This window comes from Pleurodeles waltl, chromosome 8, assembly GCF_031143425.1.
Source record: "Pleurodeles waltl isolate 20211129_DDA chromosome 8, aPleWal1.hap1.20221129, whole genome shotgun sequence".
Taxonomy (NCBI): domain Eukaryota; kingdom Metazoa; phylum Chordata; class Amphibia; order Caudata; family Salamandridae; genus Pleurodeles; species Pleurodeles waltl.
In genome coordinates, this window is record NC_090447.1 from 384,815,624 (window position 1) to 384,831,243 (window position 15,620).

A 15,620-nucleotide genomic window follows, 5' to 3' on the forward strand; every position below is an offset into this window, starting at 1 on the left:
GGGCTACAGTGTAGCGACACAAGGGCAAAGCCCACACAGGAGACCTGAGTCCTTTGGAGAGAACACTGCAGGGGCATCTGATGAAAATACTACAGGCACCTCAGGGGGAAGGGAAGGGGGGGGCACCACAGCCACATGAGTCCACGACGCAAGATCCACGAAGGGGCCACCATGCCCACTGTGCCATCCTGGGGAGTGCAAAGCCACAGTCTCTCAAGTCTCTACAGTGGGTGGGTTGCCCACTGTACCATCCTGGGGAGTGCAAAGCCACAGTCTCTCAAGTCTCTACAGTGGGTGGCTTGCCCACTGTACCATCCTGGGGAGTGCAAAGCCACAGTCTCTCAAGTCTCTACAGTGGGTGGGTTGCCCAATCTGCCATCCTGGGGAGTGCAAAGCCACAGTCTCTACAGTGGGTGGGTTGCCCACTCTGCCATCCTGGGGAGTGCAAAGCCACAGTCTCTCAAGTGGTTAACAGTCTCCACTGGTCAAGGAGGAGGCATGGTGGGCACAGTGAACCATAAACAGTGCTTGAGATGAAGGGGCCCAGCGGAGCAGTGCTTGACAGGAAGGGCCCAGCGGAGCGGTGCTTGAGACGGCGGGGCCCAGCGGAGCGGTGCTTGAGACGGCGGGGCCCAGCGGAGCGGTGCTGGAGCCGGCGGGGCCCAGCGGAGCGGTGCTTGAGATGAAGGGGCCCAGCGGAGCGGTGCTGGAGCCGGCGGGGCCCAGCGGAGCGGTGCTTGAGATGAAGGGGCCCAGCGGAGCGGAGCTTGAGACGGCGGGGCCCAGCGGAGCGGTGCTGGAGCCGGCGGGGCCCAGCGGAGCGGTGCTTGAGAAGAAGGGGCCCAGCGGAGCGGTGCTTGAGACGGCGGGGCCCAGCGGAGCGGTGCTTGAGATGAAGGGGCCCAGCGGAGCGGTGCTTGAGATGAAGGGGCCCAGCGGAGCGGTGCTGGAGCCGGCGGGGCCCACCGGAGCGGTGCTTGAGATGAAGGGGCCCAGCGGAGCAGTGCTTGAGACGGCGGGGCCCAGCGGAGCGGTGCTGGAGATGGCGGGGCCCAGCAGAGCGGTGCTGGAGCCGGCGGGGCCCAGCGGAGCGGTGCTTGAGATGAAGGGGCCCAGCGGAGCGGTGCTTGAGATGAAGGGGCCCAGCGGAGCGGTGCTTGAGATGAAGGGGCCCAGCGGAGCGGTGCTTGAGATGAAGGGGCCCAGCGGAGCAGTGCTTGAGACGGCGGGGCCCAGCGGAGCGGTGCTGGAGACGGCGGGGCCCAGCGGAGCGGTGCTTGACAGGAAGGGCCCAGCGGAGCGGTGCTCTTCTGCACGGCGGGCCCTGTTCAGCGGTGCTCTTCTGCACGGCGGGCCCTGTTAAGCGGTGCTCTTCTGCACGGCGGGCCCTGTTCAGCGGTGCCTATCTTCACGGCGGGCCCTGTTCAGCGGTGCCTATCTTCACGGCGGGCCCTGTTCAGCGGTGCTCTTCTGCACGGCGGGCCCTGTTCAGCGGTGCTCTTCTGCACGGCGGGCCCTGTTCAGCGGTGCCTATCTTCACGGCGGGCCCTGTTCAGCGGTGCCTATCTTCACGGCGGGCCCTGTTCAGCGGTGCTCTTCTGCACGGCGGGCCCTGTTCAGCGGTGCTCTTCTGCACGGCGGGCCCTGTTCAGCGGTGCCTATCTTCACGGCGGGCCCTGTTCAGCTGTGCTCTTCTGCACGGCGGGCCCTGTTCAGCGGTGCACATCCAGTAGGTTCAAGGGAGCCACACCTGGCCTGGACTCCGTGCTCAGACGCCCTCCGGCCGTGATGTTCCTGGGCCCTTCGGTGACGGAGTCCTGGGCCCTTTGGTGTCCTCCTTTACAGCTGGGATGTGGCATGTGGGGCCCACCTGCTCCGCGCTCCTGCTGGCTGACGTCTCCGCCCTGCTGCCCTTACGCTCCTTAGATGGGGCTCTCGGGCCCTTGCCTCCCCTAGACGTTGTGGCTGGTGAAGTGGGCGAACTCTGCTCCTTGGGGGCAGCCGTGTCAGTCTTCGCACGGCGGCCCTTGTGTTTCCTGGTCCTCTTGCCGGGGGGGGGGCTGGATGTGTCCTTGCTGCTGATGGAGGTGTCACTGCTGGCAAAGGGTGGGCTCCAGAACCCATGCACAACAGTGACACCCGAAGTTGGGCTGGTGGTGGCTGTGGTGCTCTTGGGACTCTTTGCAGATGGAGGGGGTAGGTCATCGGAGGGGAAGAGGTCAAGATTAGCCAGGAAAACTTTTTTAGGGCCAAGGTAAAAGGTAGGAGAAGTGGAGATGGAAGTGGAGGAAGAGGATGTGGTTGTAGGAGAGTCAGGTGTGCCGTCATTGGGTGAAGGTGCAGGTGCAGTAGGCTGTTGTGAGGTGGATGTCTGTTGGGTGGGTGTCTGCCTGCGTTTGTGTGTCTTGGAAGGGGTGGTGACAGACACAGTGGGAGAGGACACAGGGGACGTGTAAATGGCAGTGGGGGTGGTGACTGCACGCGTGCGGACTGTACAGGAGGGTGTGGTGGTGATGGAAGCACTGGCTGATGTTGGTGTGCATGCAGGTGTGAGTGGAAACGTCACAGGGAGGGAGGAGGGAGACGAGGAGGAGGGGGACACAGGGGTGGTAGTGACTGTTGGGATGTCTGCATCTGTGTGTTGCTTGGGTGAGTGTTTGTGGGATCTGTGGTGCTTGTGTCTGGATGAGCTGCCCTTGGGTGTTGAGGTGTGTGCAGGCTGGTCAGATGGTGTGGATGGGATAGGCTGAGGAACAGGAGACAGAGACAGGGTGGAGGCAGTCAGAAGAGGGAGGCTGGAAACAGGGACAATGGCTGCCGTCAGTGCTGAGGCCAGAGCATTGAACGATCGTTGATGGGCAGCCTGACCCGAATGAATGCCCTCCAGGTAGGCATTGCTCCGATGCACCTCCCTTTCTACCCCCTGGATGGCATTCAAAAGGGTAGTCTGCCCAACAATGAGTGTCCTGAGGAGATCAATGACCTCCTCACTGAGGGCAGCAGGGGTAACAGGGGCAGGGACTGAGGTGCCTGGGGCGAAGGAGACGCCCGCCTTCCTGGGTGAGCGGGCACGGAGCGTAGGCTGAGGGGCTGCTGGGAGTGCGGGGCTGGTGCGCTGGGTGGCGGCTGTACCTGTAGAGGCGGGGGGCCCGGATGTTGCCGCCACCGCTATGGAGCTCCCATCCGAGGACGTGTCGCTTTCGCTGTTCTCACCAGCGGTCCCCGTCGTGGTGCTCCCCTCGCCCTCCGGCTCACTTGGGCCCTCAGTGTCTGTTCCTGTGCCCACCAGGGCCTTGTGGCTTGCAGCTCCCTCATGCTCCGATGCCAAATCTCCTCCGCCTGATGATGCTAATGCACACATGCACAAGAAGATGAAGAAGAAGGGTGGGGGGAGAAAGAGAAGACCTGGTTGAGTGCATGCAATGTCAACACCATTGGCGGAGAGGACAGACACAGGAGCCACATGCACTAAGCCGCGCATTCGGAGCACACTACTCAGTACTTCTGACTCGGACAACAGGTCAGGAGACGACAAGCGCGCACATGTGTGAGGCTGGACCATCAATAGCTGGACTTGTCACCCTACGGAGGTGGGGGCCGGGAGCACAGGGCCATGCCTAAGGGAGAGGACTACACTACAGAAAGCGCCCTGGCCTAATGTCACCCGCAACCCTCCTCCCCGACCCAGACGCCTCCACTGCGCAGAAAGATAGCTGAATGTGCTGATACTCACCCCCTTGTGTCTGCTGTGATGCTCTCAAGCGCCCATCTAAATCAGGGTAGGCCACCGCCAGGATCCGGGACATCAGGGGGGTCAGGGTACGACTGGCACCCCTCCTAGGTTGGGAGGCCATCCCCAGCAGTGACTCGGCAGTCTTCCTGGTTCCGCGGCGGATGTCCTCCCACCTCTTGCGGCAGTGGGTGCCCCGTCTGACGTGGACCCCCAGGGCCTGGACTTCCTTGGCGATGGCACGCCAAATCCCGACTTTCTGATGGGCGCTGACCTATGTGACAAGTACAGGGTGGGAAGGAAACAATCATCAACTTACTGCATGTTAGATGTGATTGGCCCCCCCTCCCCAACCTTGCAATATAGCACATGCTCTCATCTGTCGTGCGTTGCACTCCTCATTCGCCCCCCACCCCACCAACTTACATCCACCCCACTCCACACAGGCATCGCCCATTCCATGTGCACCCGGTGTACTCACCTGTTGGTCTGGAGGACCGTAGAGTAACGCATACTGGGGGAGGACCCCATCCACGAGCTTCTCCAACTCTTCAGACGTGAAGGCAGGGGCCCTTTCCCCAGTCGCAGCAGCCATTGTCACTTCCAGACCGAGTTCACAGCAGCACTTGCAGTATAGGTCCTCTCCTGTGGACGATCAGGTCTCGAGTGATTAAGCAGATAGAAAATGGCGGTCACGCCCGCGGCGGTGCGTACCGCGGCGGTGCGTACCGCGACCGCCGGCGCACATCGTCATTGGCTCCTGAAACCCATAGGCTTCAATGTTATCCAATGCGGCTCCGTATAGCGGTCTTCGACCGCCTACCGCCACGGTGTGCTCCGCCAGCGCAGTGACCTCACATCCCATTGTCCCACTTCACAGGTCAGGCAGCCGCCATTTCAAGGGCCCACATGGCATAATCTCTACTGCGACACACAGGCCTAGGCCTGGCATTGCCACACATACACGCCTTTCAATACCTAGATAACCGTGTGCCATGCAAGCAGTGGTGAACGTACCAGTGATTATCTTGACTCTGTGCTCCATGTTGTCCTTCCTAGGCACCGTCCGCTGGGATTTGCGAGGAGAAGGATGAATCCTCGCGTGTACCGACCGCTGGTGGACCTGTCGACAATGGAAGAACGCCACATCATACTACGATACCGACTTGACCGTGCCACCATCCATGAACTGTGTGCCCAGCTGGAGCCAACCCTGATGTCCCCCATCCGCCAACCCACAGGAATTCCCCCTCTGGTGCAGGTGCTGTCAGTCCTCCATTTTCTTGCAAGTGGCTCATTCCAGACAACAGTGGCCATGTCATCTGGAATGTCTCAGCCAATGTTTTCTAAGGTTTTGTCTAGAGTGTTGTCTGCCCTGACGAAACACATGCGGAGTTACATTATATTCCCAGAGGAGGTTGATTTGCCCACTGTGAAGGGTGATTTTTATGCCCTTGGACATATTCCCAACATAATTGGTGCCATTGATGGGACCCATGTAGCCTTAGTCCCCCCAAAAGACGATGAGCAGGTGTACAGAAACAGGAAGAGTTACCATTCTATGAACATCCAGGTGGTCTGTTTGGCTGACCAGTACATCTCCCATGTGAATGCAATGTTCCCTGGTTCAGTGCATGACGCGTATGTGATGCGTAATAGCAGCATCCCTTTTGTGATGGAACAGCTACAGAGACAACGTGTGTGGCTAATAGGTGACTCTGGTTACCCCAACCTGCCTTGGCTATTGACCCCAGTGAGGAATCCCCGGACCAGGGCTGAGGAACGGTACAATGAGGCCCATGGGCGAACTAGGAGGATCATAGAAAGGACCTTTGGGGTTCTGAAGGCCAGGTTTAGGTGTCTGCATATGACAGGGGGATCCCTGATGTACTCACCAAAGAAGGTGTGCCAGATCATCGTGGCCTGCTGTATGCTTCACAATCTGGCATTGCGACGTCAGGTGCCTTTCCTGCAGGAGGATGGTCCAGATGGTGGTGTTGAAGCAGCTGTAGAGCCTGTGGAGAGTGAAGAGGAGGAAGACTCAGAGGACGACCCAGACAACAGGGACAGAGTTATCCAACAGTATTTTCAGTAGCACACAGGTAAGAATCACACACGCCATTTTAATTTTCCTGACTGCCTCGTTTTTCTCAACTTTGTCTATGACCCCCCAGTTATTTGAAACTGATGTTTGATTCTCCCTTCCCTTTTCAGTGCTGTATGACCCACTGCGTAACTTCTGCTTGGATAGCCCATGGACTAATGCTTATTGATCTCGGTATGTGTTCAGCACAAAGTTTACAGAACATAATTGATCGGTAATGTGTTTTACATTTGTAAATAATACAGCCTGACTCCAGCATGATTTCAGTGCATTGAGTGATTTATTTTTGGTGCTAGATAATGGTACATGATATTCACACGGTGATGGGTGGGGGTGGAGTAATGTCCATGGCAGAGCCCAGTTCTCAGTCTCACAGGTGCATTGTCCATATGCCTGTGGAAGGATGGAGCAGGGGCAGTTCAAGGTTGGACAGGGTGGCAATGTCGGACAGTGGGATGACTTCAGGGGGTATCTCATGCTGGCGGGGGTCTTGACATCCTACTCTGTCTTTTTTTTGGATCTCAGGCTCCTCTTGCGGGGTGGTTGTTCTTCAGCAGAAGGTGAGGTTCTGGTGGCCTGTCGTTGTGGTGGGGCCTCCTGTCCACTAGCGCCGGCGGAGGTGGTAGGCTGTTCCTGGTCCGGGCTAGTGACAGGGGCCCTGTGTGGTGCCACATGGTCCCGCAACGTGTCTTCTATCCGGTGGAGGGCCTGGACTAGGCTCCCCATGGCGGTAGAGATGTTGGTGAGATGATTGTTGAACCCCATGTAGCGTTCCTCCTGCTGTGCCTGGATCTCCTGGAACCTGGCCAGTACCGTCGCCATCGTCTCTTGTGAGCGGTGGTAGGCTGCCATGATGGTGGTGAGGGCCTCTTGGAGAGTCGGTTCCCTGGGCCTCTCCTCCATCCCCTGTCGCACAGCAGCCCTCCGAGTTGCCCTGTTTCCCCCGGACTCTGTCCCCTGGACGGTGTGCCCACTACCACTGCCCCCAGGTCCCTGTTGTTGTTGGGGTGGTGGGTTAGCCTGGGGGCCCTGTAGTGGCAGACACACCGCTGATTGACCTGTCCTAGAGACAGAGCCATGGGCCCGCTGGGTGGGAGCTGTGCTGTTGTTCCCAGAGGGGGTTGGGTCTGCTGTGGCCTGTGTGTGGGGAACCGACTGTCCAGAGGTCCCCGATGGTCCGGGCTGGTCGTCAGGTTCCAGGTCGACAGAGCTGCTGTCATCACTGGGTGCCTTTTCCGGGGGGGGGATGGACATTTCTGGACCCTCCTGGCCGGTGTGTTGGCGTTCGGGTCCTGCATGGGGTAAGAGAGTATGGTTATTGTTTCTGTGTGTGCTATTGTGTGCGATTTATGGGTGCCCTTGTCCCCCAGTGCTGTCATTCCCTTGGGGGAGGTGTTGTGGGGGGTTATGTGCAGTGGTCATGCTTAGGTGATGGGTGTCCATAGTTTGTGGTGGCATGCAGGGGTTGGTGTTGGGTGGGTTGTGCTGGGGAGACATTCTCAGGGAGGATGTGTGATGGGGGTTGGGGGTGAGGGTGGTGGTGGGGGTTGGCATGCTGGGGGGGGGAGAAGTAGTTGAGATTGTACTTACCAGAGTCCATTCCTCCGTGTACTCCAGCGAGGCCATCAGGATGCAGGATGTTTAGTACCTCTTGCTCCCATGCTGTGAATTCGGGTGGTGTGGGTGGGGGTCCCCCGCCAGTCTTCTGCACTGCGATGTTGTGTCGCGAGACCATCAAGCGCACCTTTCCCCGTAAGTCGTTCCAACGTTTGCGGATGTCCTCTCGATTTCTGGGATGCTGTCCCACCACGTTTACCCTGTCCACGATCCGCTGCCATAGCTCCGCCTTCCCGGCTATAGTGGTGTGCTGCACCTGTGAGCCGAAGAGCTGGGGTTCGACTCTTATGATCTCCTCCACCATGACCCGGAGTTCTTGGTCCGAAAAGCGTGGGTGCCTTTGGGGTGCCATGGGGTGGTGTGGATGAGGTGTGTGGTGGTGTATATGGTGAAGAGTGTGTTGGTGTGTGGTGCTTTGTGCTTCTATGTGGTGTGTGTGATGGTGTAGTGTGCCTCTGTGTGATGTAGCTCTCTATTCTGTGATGTGTCTCTCTCTCCTTCGTCTATGATCTTCGGTCGTAGGGGTTTGTGGGTGATGTGGGTGTGTGTTTTATAGTTGGTTGGATGTGTGGGAGTGTTGTTTGTATGTGTGTCGTATGTGTATTTCAAATTGTCCAATGTGGCTGGGTTTTGGAGCTGTGTGTGTATTTTGACCGCAGCGGTGTGTCCCGCCAATGGAATACCGCGGTTGAAAGACCGCTGCGTGGATTCGTGGGTCAGAATGGCATGGGCGTGTTTGTGTTGGCGTGACGGTGGAGGTTTGGTCATCTCCAGTTTTCCGCGGCCCGCTGATGTGGCGGCCTTCCTTGGATGTCGGGATTTTGGCGGTTCCGCCGTTGTGGGTCAGAATGACCGTGGCGGTTTACCGCGGCCGCGGCGGTAGAATGGCGGACTTCTGACCGGCGGTAAGGGCCTTTTACCGCCGAGGTCAGAATGACCCCCATTATATTTAAAAAAATATAGTTTCTAGAGAAGCGGATCCAACTGTCCCTGTGCTAATATCTGATTGGCTGCCAACACTTAAACAAGGAAGTTTTGGCAACCATCTTGGGACTTGGCTTCAGCTGAGTCCCACAAAAAAAAGGAAAAAAAGGAAAACGGGCCAGGATAGGCACCCTGAGCCCTTGACTTGATCCAGAAGTCCCACACGGACCCTGGCAGGACTACAAAGCATTTAAAAAACAAATATTTGGAAAAATAAGCTGGTGGAGCTGCAGATTTTTCTGAGATTTCTTTTTTTAAAAGGGCAGTCCCCGCTCTTTTCTTTTATTTTGGCCCTGGGTGGGCCAAATTCTGGGGGCATTGAGAGCTTAAAATAGGAAAGGGGTCCACAAGGCCCTATATTAGCTGTGGGAACCACCACTTCCCTAGGGTGATGATACTAAAATATGCAGGGGGGTGCATGCCCTCTGTCTCCAGAGATCACAACCTTCTGGGGCAAAATGACAGTATCTAATGTGGAAGGCCCGTATGGCCTCCCACACAGCCTCGGGGATCATCACATCCCCTGGGCTAAATTTTAAATTTATGTGGAGGGGTCTGCATAGCCTCCCCACAGCCCCAGGGAGCACAGGCTTCTTGGGGCAATTTATTCAATTGAAGGGGGGGGCACGTTGACCCCCTCATCGCCAGGTACCACCACCTCTATGAGGATGAAATAAAATAATGGTGGGGTCCATCATAGACCCCCAGCCCTGAGGACCATCACCTCCCCAGGCTATTTTAGCTATTTTGAATGTTGGAGGGGGCCACAGGACTCCCAGGCCAGCTCCTGCTATGTCCTGGGATGGCCACCCCCAGGACATAGCTGTTTGCTTTGACTTGGCGGGAGCTTAGACAGCACCTGTCAACTCAGAGCAAAATCTCTACTTCCAGCAGGCAAGAGCTGTCAAAGTACTCTTGCCCGCTGGAAGCAGAGGTTTCATCTCTTTCCCTGCCCACAGAGTTATAGCTACGTTCGTTTGTTGAGATAAGTATAATTATAACTGTGGAATTTCTGTAGTTTTGTGCTTGTAAAATCAGAGCCTAACTATAACATCCCAGTAATTCTTTTCAGTGAATTTCTAGGCTTTTTTCTATTCAATTACCTTACATTAATACAACCCCTGCTGCACAATGCCCTCAGCTGTGTATGGCGAGAATTGGCAGCAGGATCTGGCCTGTGGAGAGGGCCTGCAGCTAAACCTCTGCAGGCACCTAACCCCGTGCAACGCACATACATCAGCTGTACACACCAGGGGTAGGCTGCAAGGCCTAGCATGCGGCCATGACCTGTGGGCAACAAACCTTAGGCATCCAAACCTGTGCAATGCACAGCCTTTGGCCATGCACGCAGGTGGATCAGTTGCAGGACTGGCCTTTGGCCAAGCTCTGCAGCTGACCGCCCCTCAGACACCCACCCCCATGCCTCAGACTGTATTTGTCTGCCTGCATTATGAAGGCAACCAGGGATGGTGGTATGCAACCCCTCCGCAGGCCAATTATGGCCCAAGGCTGGGGGACCTCATCCACAAGGGCCCACCCAACTACTAAATGGGGATGGGCTGTGCAGCCCCTCTCTCCAGGGCAATTTTGGCCCCAGGGACCCCATATTCCGGGGTCTGGACTATTAGTGCAATGGGGTCCATGGCCCAAATCTACTGGGCTGGTTTTGATCCCCTGGGGCCCAGACAGATTTGTACAAGGGGATGGGAACTGCACAGCCTCCTCCATTGGGCTGATTTAATCTCTGGGGACAGCATCTCATGGGGCCCGGCCAATTACTGAAAGAGGAGCCAGGTCGTCCATGTAAGCTTTGTTTTTTTGGAGTGAATTTCTTTTTTTTAATGTTAACTGATATTTAATTATCTTACATTAACACAAATCCCTACTAAGCATGTCATTCATCCATGTGCAGGAGTGGTTTCCTGCAAGGCCTGGTCTTGGCCAGACCCTTCCTCCAACACACCACAAGTACCCAACCTTGCACCACACAAGGCCTTCAGCAGTGTGCGGCTGTGGTTGGCTGCAAGGCCTGCAGCCAACCCCTTGCAGGCACTCAATGGTGCTCTACACATGGCCTCAGGCATTGCGCAGAGGTAGGTCTGCTACAGGCCTGGCCTGTGGCCAGTCCCTGCAGCCATCCCTCCACAAGCACCCATCACTGCTTCTTGCATATGCTGTCAACCTGGGAGGAGGGCACTCAGCATCACTCCCTGGGCCCATTATGGCCCTGGGGACTCAATCCACTAGGGTTCACTGATTTCCTAAAAGGGGAGGTGGCTGCTCGTTCTCTCTTCCCGGCTGATTTTATCCCCAAGGACCCCATATCCCGGGGCCTAGTGAATTTCTGGAAGACGAAGAGTATGCAGGCTGTCCAATTAGTACAGGATGTCCTCCCTCCCCAGGCTGGTTTTAGCCCCAGGGTCCCATTCCCTGATGCTCAGCCAATTACTGCTGGGTGCCCTGGCCACATCCAGGGCACCCAAAATGCGCTGTTGGGGGCCACAGGAGAAGCCTGAATGCCCTGACACTCCCTGCCAGCTCCCCACCTTCTACAGGAGCAGAATTTGCTCCCACACACAGGGAGGAGCAACAAATGCATATGGTTGGGTCCAAACTGGATTGACATGGTGAGCAAAAAAAAAAAAATTGCTTTAATCCAGATCTATGACTGGGGTGACAGTTTGATTTGTTCAGCATTCTGCTCTTCACCTGTTCTATTTGCATTTTCATCCTAAATGGGAAGGGGATTCCCAAAGTTAGTCCTATGCTCACTATGCCACTGCTAGCCTGTCTGATGAGAGGTGATACTCTGAAAGTGGTCCCAGAATGCTTGCTTCCTGTCCAGCGAGGACCTGGGTTGGCAGTATGGGCTGGATTGTCCCAAGGGAAGCAGGGTCAAGACTGATTTTCATATGGCTGGGTCCAAATTGGAATGGCATGGCGAGCAAAAAAACATGGACTAAACCAAAATCCATGAATGGAGGCGATTTGTTGAGCATTCTGTCCATCATCTGTTCTTTTTGCTTTTTGTCACCTGAGAGAGCGTAGTTTAAATATTGCATATTAAATGTGAAATACTTCTATCTAACAATGCTGCATACAAAAACGATCATAAAAATTATTTGTTTAAATGTATTCTTAACATGATTATAAGTGTGAAGTTATTATCGTGCACATAGACTAATGTCAACTGTAAGAAATAATTGCTTGCATTATGATTAATTGAATATGTTAACACATACGAAGATCGCATTTGTATTAGAACCCATAGGCCTTAAGTTAGCGTGAGCCAAAGACTTAGCCGTGTAGCTCTCATATTAAAGCATATTCTCTGTTTTCCAGTGTGCTCGTAAAGGGCCATGACCCAGCATTTGTTCTCTTCTTCACTTTATGTAACAATGCTAATTTTTCTCATCCGCATGCTAGCTGCTTTAGTATAAGTTTTATACGTTTTGCAACAATATTAGAAACAATCAAGGACGATTTGCCATGGAAAAGAGAACTTTTGACCTGAAGAACGTGCCAGAGAATGAAGTAACCCCGTATGTGCCACCTACGAAGACATCAATTATGAAGACCAATCAAAACGTTATAATTTATCGTGGGGTGACAATTTGGATTACCTAATGTATAATTTGATAGGTTAAAGATAGTGGGGTATAACGATTATCCAATAGAATTTTGGGGGAATGTATTGTGAAAAGGGATAAAAACTCATGACACAGAAGGGTCATCAGAACTAGGTAAGGAATGATATCGATTGCATCCAGAAACTCTGTCACTCTGTTTGGTGATTTGAGGCTTAAATAAACCACCCTCATCCATAGACTGCCCCATTACACTTTTTCTCCTTATGAGGGAAGTGTCCCCTGTCCCTTTGACGAAATAGACTGTTGGCGATTTAACTGATGTCGTGAAGACGAAGACTGATCCTGTATGCTGACTTATACCGAGGAGGGTAATTATGACAATGCTATTGTAATTTGTCTGTTTGCTTTTCCTTTCTAGATACCAACTGCTGTATTTTTGGATAGAGACCTTAGTTAGATATTTTCTAAATTGGTGTTCTAAATTGTTTGCATGAAGTCCAACATGCTGATGCTAATTAGTGGTTAGATTAGGTGATCATCCTGACTGACACAAAAGACGAGACTGACGTACTGTGCTGAACTGAGATGTATACGTTATTATATGTATCCTAACCTATACTATCTTACATTGGCGCTTTTATGTCCGTGATCTTTGCATTGTCAAAATCTTATCACAGTTGCCATATCGTGACTATGCTCTTTTGCGTTTTGGTTTTGAGATTGATACTCTTATTGCTAGATTGTAATCAATAGGGAATAAAATTCACAAAACTTCAATTAAAGGTGTGGTTATTTATGACTGAAAGGTCATGGTTGCACTGACAACTTAATCAAATGTCTTTATCCAAAGTAAAGTATAATGTGGTGATATATGTTGATAACGTCATTGACATATTGCTTGACATACTGATTAGTTATCTTGTTCTACGGTGTCTCACCACTGGGTCAAAAGATTCATCGGCCTAAAACGAGTCCTAATGTGTATAAAATTGTCATAAAGGGACGCGTTAACAGTTTGGTAGCAGAGCAACGGTTTGGCCCTTGGGGGCCCTAGGACGGAGATTCATTGTTTAATTTTGTTTTTCTGTGATAATGCAAATTGGAGGTATGATGGGTTTCTAAGTTCACCATGACTTTCCCGGGATCTCAGAGCCTGCCTAAATGAGTGGGGAATGTTCTCGGCGCCATAGTGTATGTGGTTAGGGTCTTTGCGCTTGCCTAAGCTTACGCATTTTGCAGGTGATTGTCAAAATGTGTGTGTATTTAGGCCAAACTAAGTGTTGTTTAGTAGGAGTGGGCGTACTCCACAGTATGAGAGTAGGGAAGTCGGCGTACTTCATGTGAATGTAGCGCTTGATGCTCAAAAATTATCCACGTGGTTGGTTGTTATGTACGGACCTGTTGAGGTCTAAGACTCCGGAGTATGAAAATAAATGTAGATTATGTTGTAATCTGTGCGGTTTAATAGGTCAATCGGGCGTGGTTGACAAGTCAAGTTTGAGTCATAATGTATGTATGGAAACTTCGATGGAGATTTGACAAATTCTAAAGTGCACTAGAAGGAGTCATTGACAAGTCGAGAGTAGAAATTGCGGGTCGAATTCTACTTGCGTATGCGGGAACTGATAAGGAGAGAGGAGCGGCCGAGGCTTCAAGTGAAATCTCTGTAAAGTTCTGAAGCGAATGTGTTACCCTTCCTGTAGTAAACCGACAGATTTGTGTTGTCATTTAAAGTGCTCGCAATAATTGCATTAGTTTGTGTGAGATTGTATAAGTTCAGTGAAGAACGGATAAGCCGTGAGGCTTTGTCAGCTACAGTGTGTGTGAGTGTGACGTCAGTGGTGCCGCGCTGAGATAGGTCAGTTGTCGAGAGGGGTCGCGCACGGATTGGTTGCCGTCCGTGAGAGGCAATAGATTGAGAAGGGCGGGTGAAGAGTGTCTGGGAACTAAGTCACTTCTGATTAAATACAAAATAAGAGAATCACAAAAATGAATTTCGTTAAAGCATTTAAAAGCGCTCTAAAGGGAGACGTATATATTGTTGCAACTGATGGGGAACCTACACCACCTGAAGGTACTCCAGCTTATACAGTCATTGAAGAGAAAGGTGTCGCGCCTTGTTTATGGATGAAACAGTGGCGCAAATTAACAGAGAGGGAGGGATGTCTAGCGTTCCCAGAGCATGGGACGTTTAATCCAAAGGTGCTAGAAAATTTGAGGTGGATGTTAAGTACACAGAAACCACCTCTGAGACCAGCTCAGTATGAGGCTTTGGCGATTTGGGACTTGATGGCACTTAAACAAAGACAAGAAAGGTTTCAGAGAAGACTGAGGAGGGCAGAGAAATCCTATGCAGAGGCTAGGTGGGATAACGAGAGCAAAATGTGGAGACGGGGAATTGTAGACGGGCTGAAGTTATTCCCAGCAATAGCACAGGTAGAAGAGACGCAGGGAAAGAAAGCCTCCTGTAAAACCGACAAAGACTCAGGCAAATCCAAAGAGAATAAAAGATCTTGGGAAGAGGAAGATGATTCAGACGATGAGGAATTTATGGACATATTGTTACATGATCGTCCGCCACCATATGCAGTGAGCGACAGTGCTCCAAGTACTAGCTTGGATCCTGGGAACCAGACGCAGGAGAAGGGAGTTACTGAAACGGTACAGACTAGCGATACAGCCTTGACACAGAATGGTGTCAGTGTACCCACTGCACCAGACATACCGATACAGTTGCAACCTCCACCGCAGATACAGAGAATCTACCCTGATGTCCCAGTGCTTGAGACAACTACAAATTTGATAGTGCCGCCAGACCCGATATATACAAAACCAAAGCTAGTACAGATTGAATCAACTCAGAAATTAATGTCTCAACCACAACCACAGTTGATACCAGGATACAACCCTGTAGCGGGACCACCATTAGAACCTGTTCCGGGTACATTGGAACAGACCTATGGAGTTGCCACTCCAAGAGGTTTGGGTCCGGGTCAGACACCTGCCGCTATATCGTTACCCATTACTGTTGGACCACCAGTTCCATTGTATGCACAGAGTAAAACGGGTGTGTGTGACCAGGGAGTGATGACTCAGGAGGCGATAAGAGGAGGGTCTATGGGAACTCCACAGATAATGGCCCCCGGAGAACAAATAAATGAACAGCCGAGGCCCTTGATGGACCTCAGTCCGGTAGGGGCACCCCTCGAAGCAATGCGGCAAGCAGGTTTGGGAGTTTTAACTCCCCAAACTATGAGTACAAATACCTCACATTCCCCAATGATGCATGCAGGGAACATTGCACTGCAGGGGTTTACAGTCCAACAGTTAAATGAATGGTTGTAAAAAACTTATACTTCACAAAAGGCTGCAGCAGTTACAATCGAACCAGAAAAAGAAAAACAAGATGAATACCTGAACTTTGTGAGACTATGGGCAGAAGCTGCTGAGTTAGTGGAAGGTACAATGGGAGTCAATAGATTGGAGTCATACACGGAGGCAGAATTGAGATACATGTGTCCCAAGATTACCAAGGAAGTAGGCAAAGTACATCAGAGATTAGCGAACTTGGCAGACAAGTACAATATCGATATCG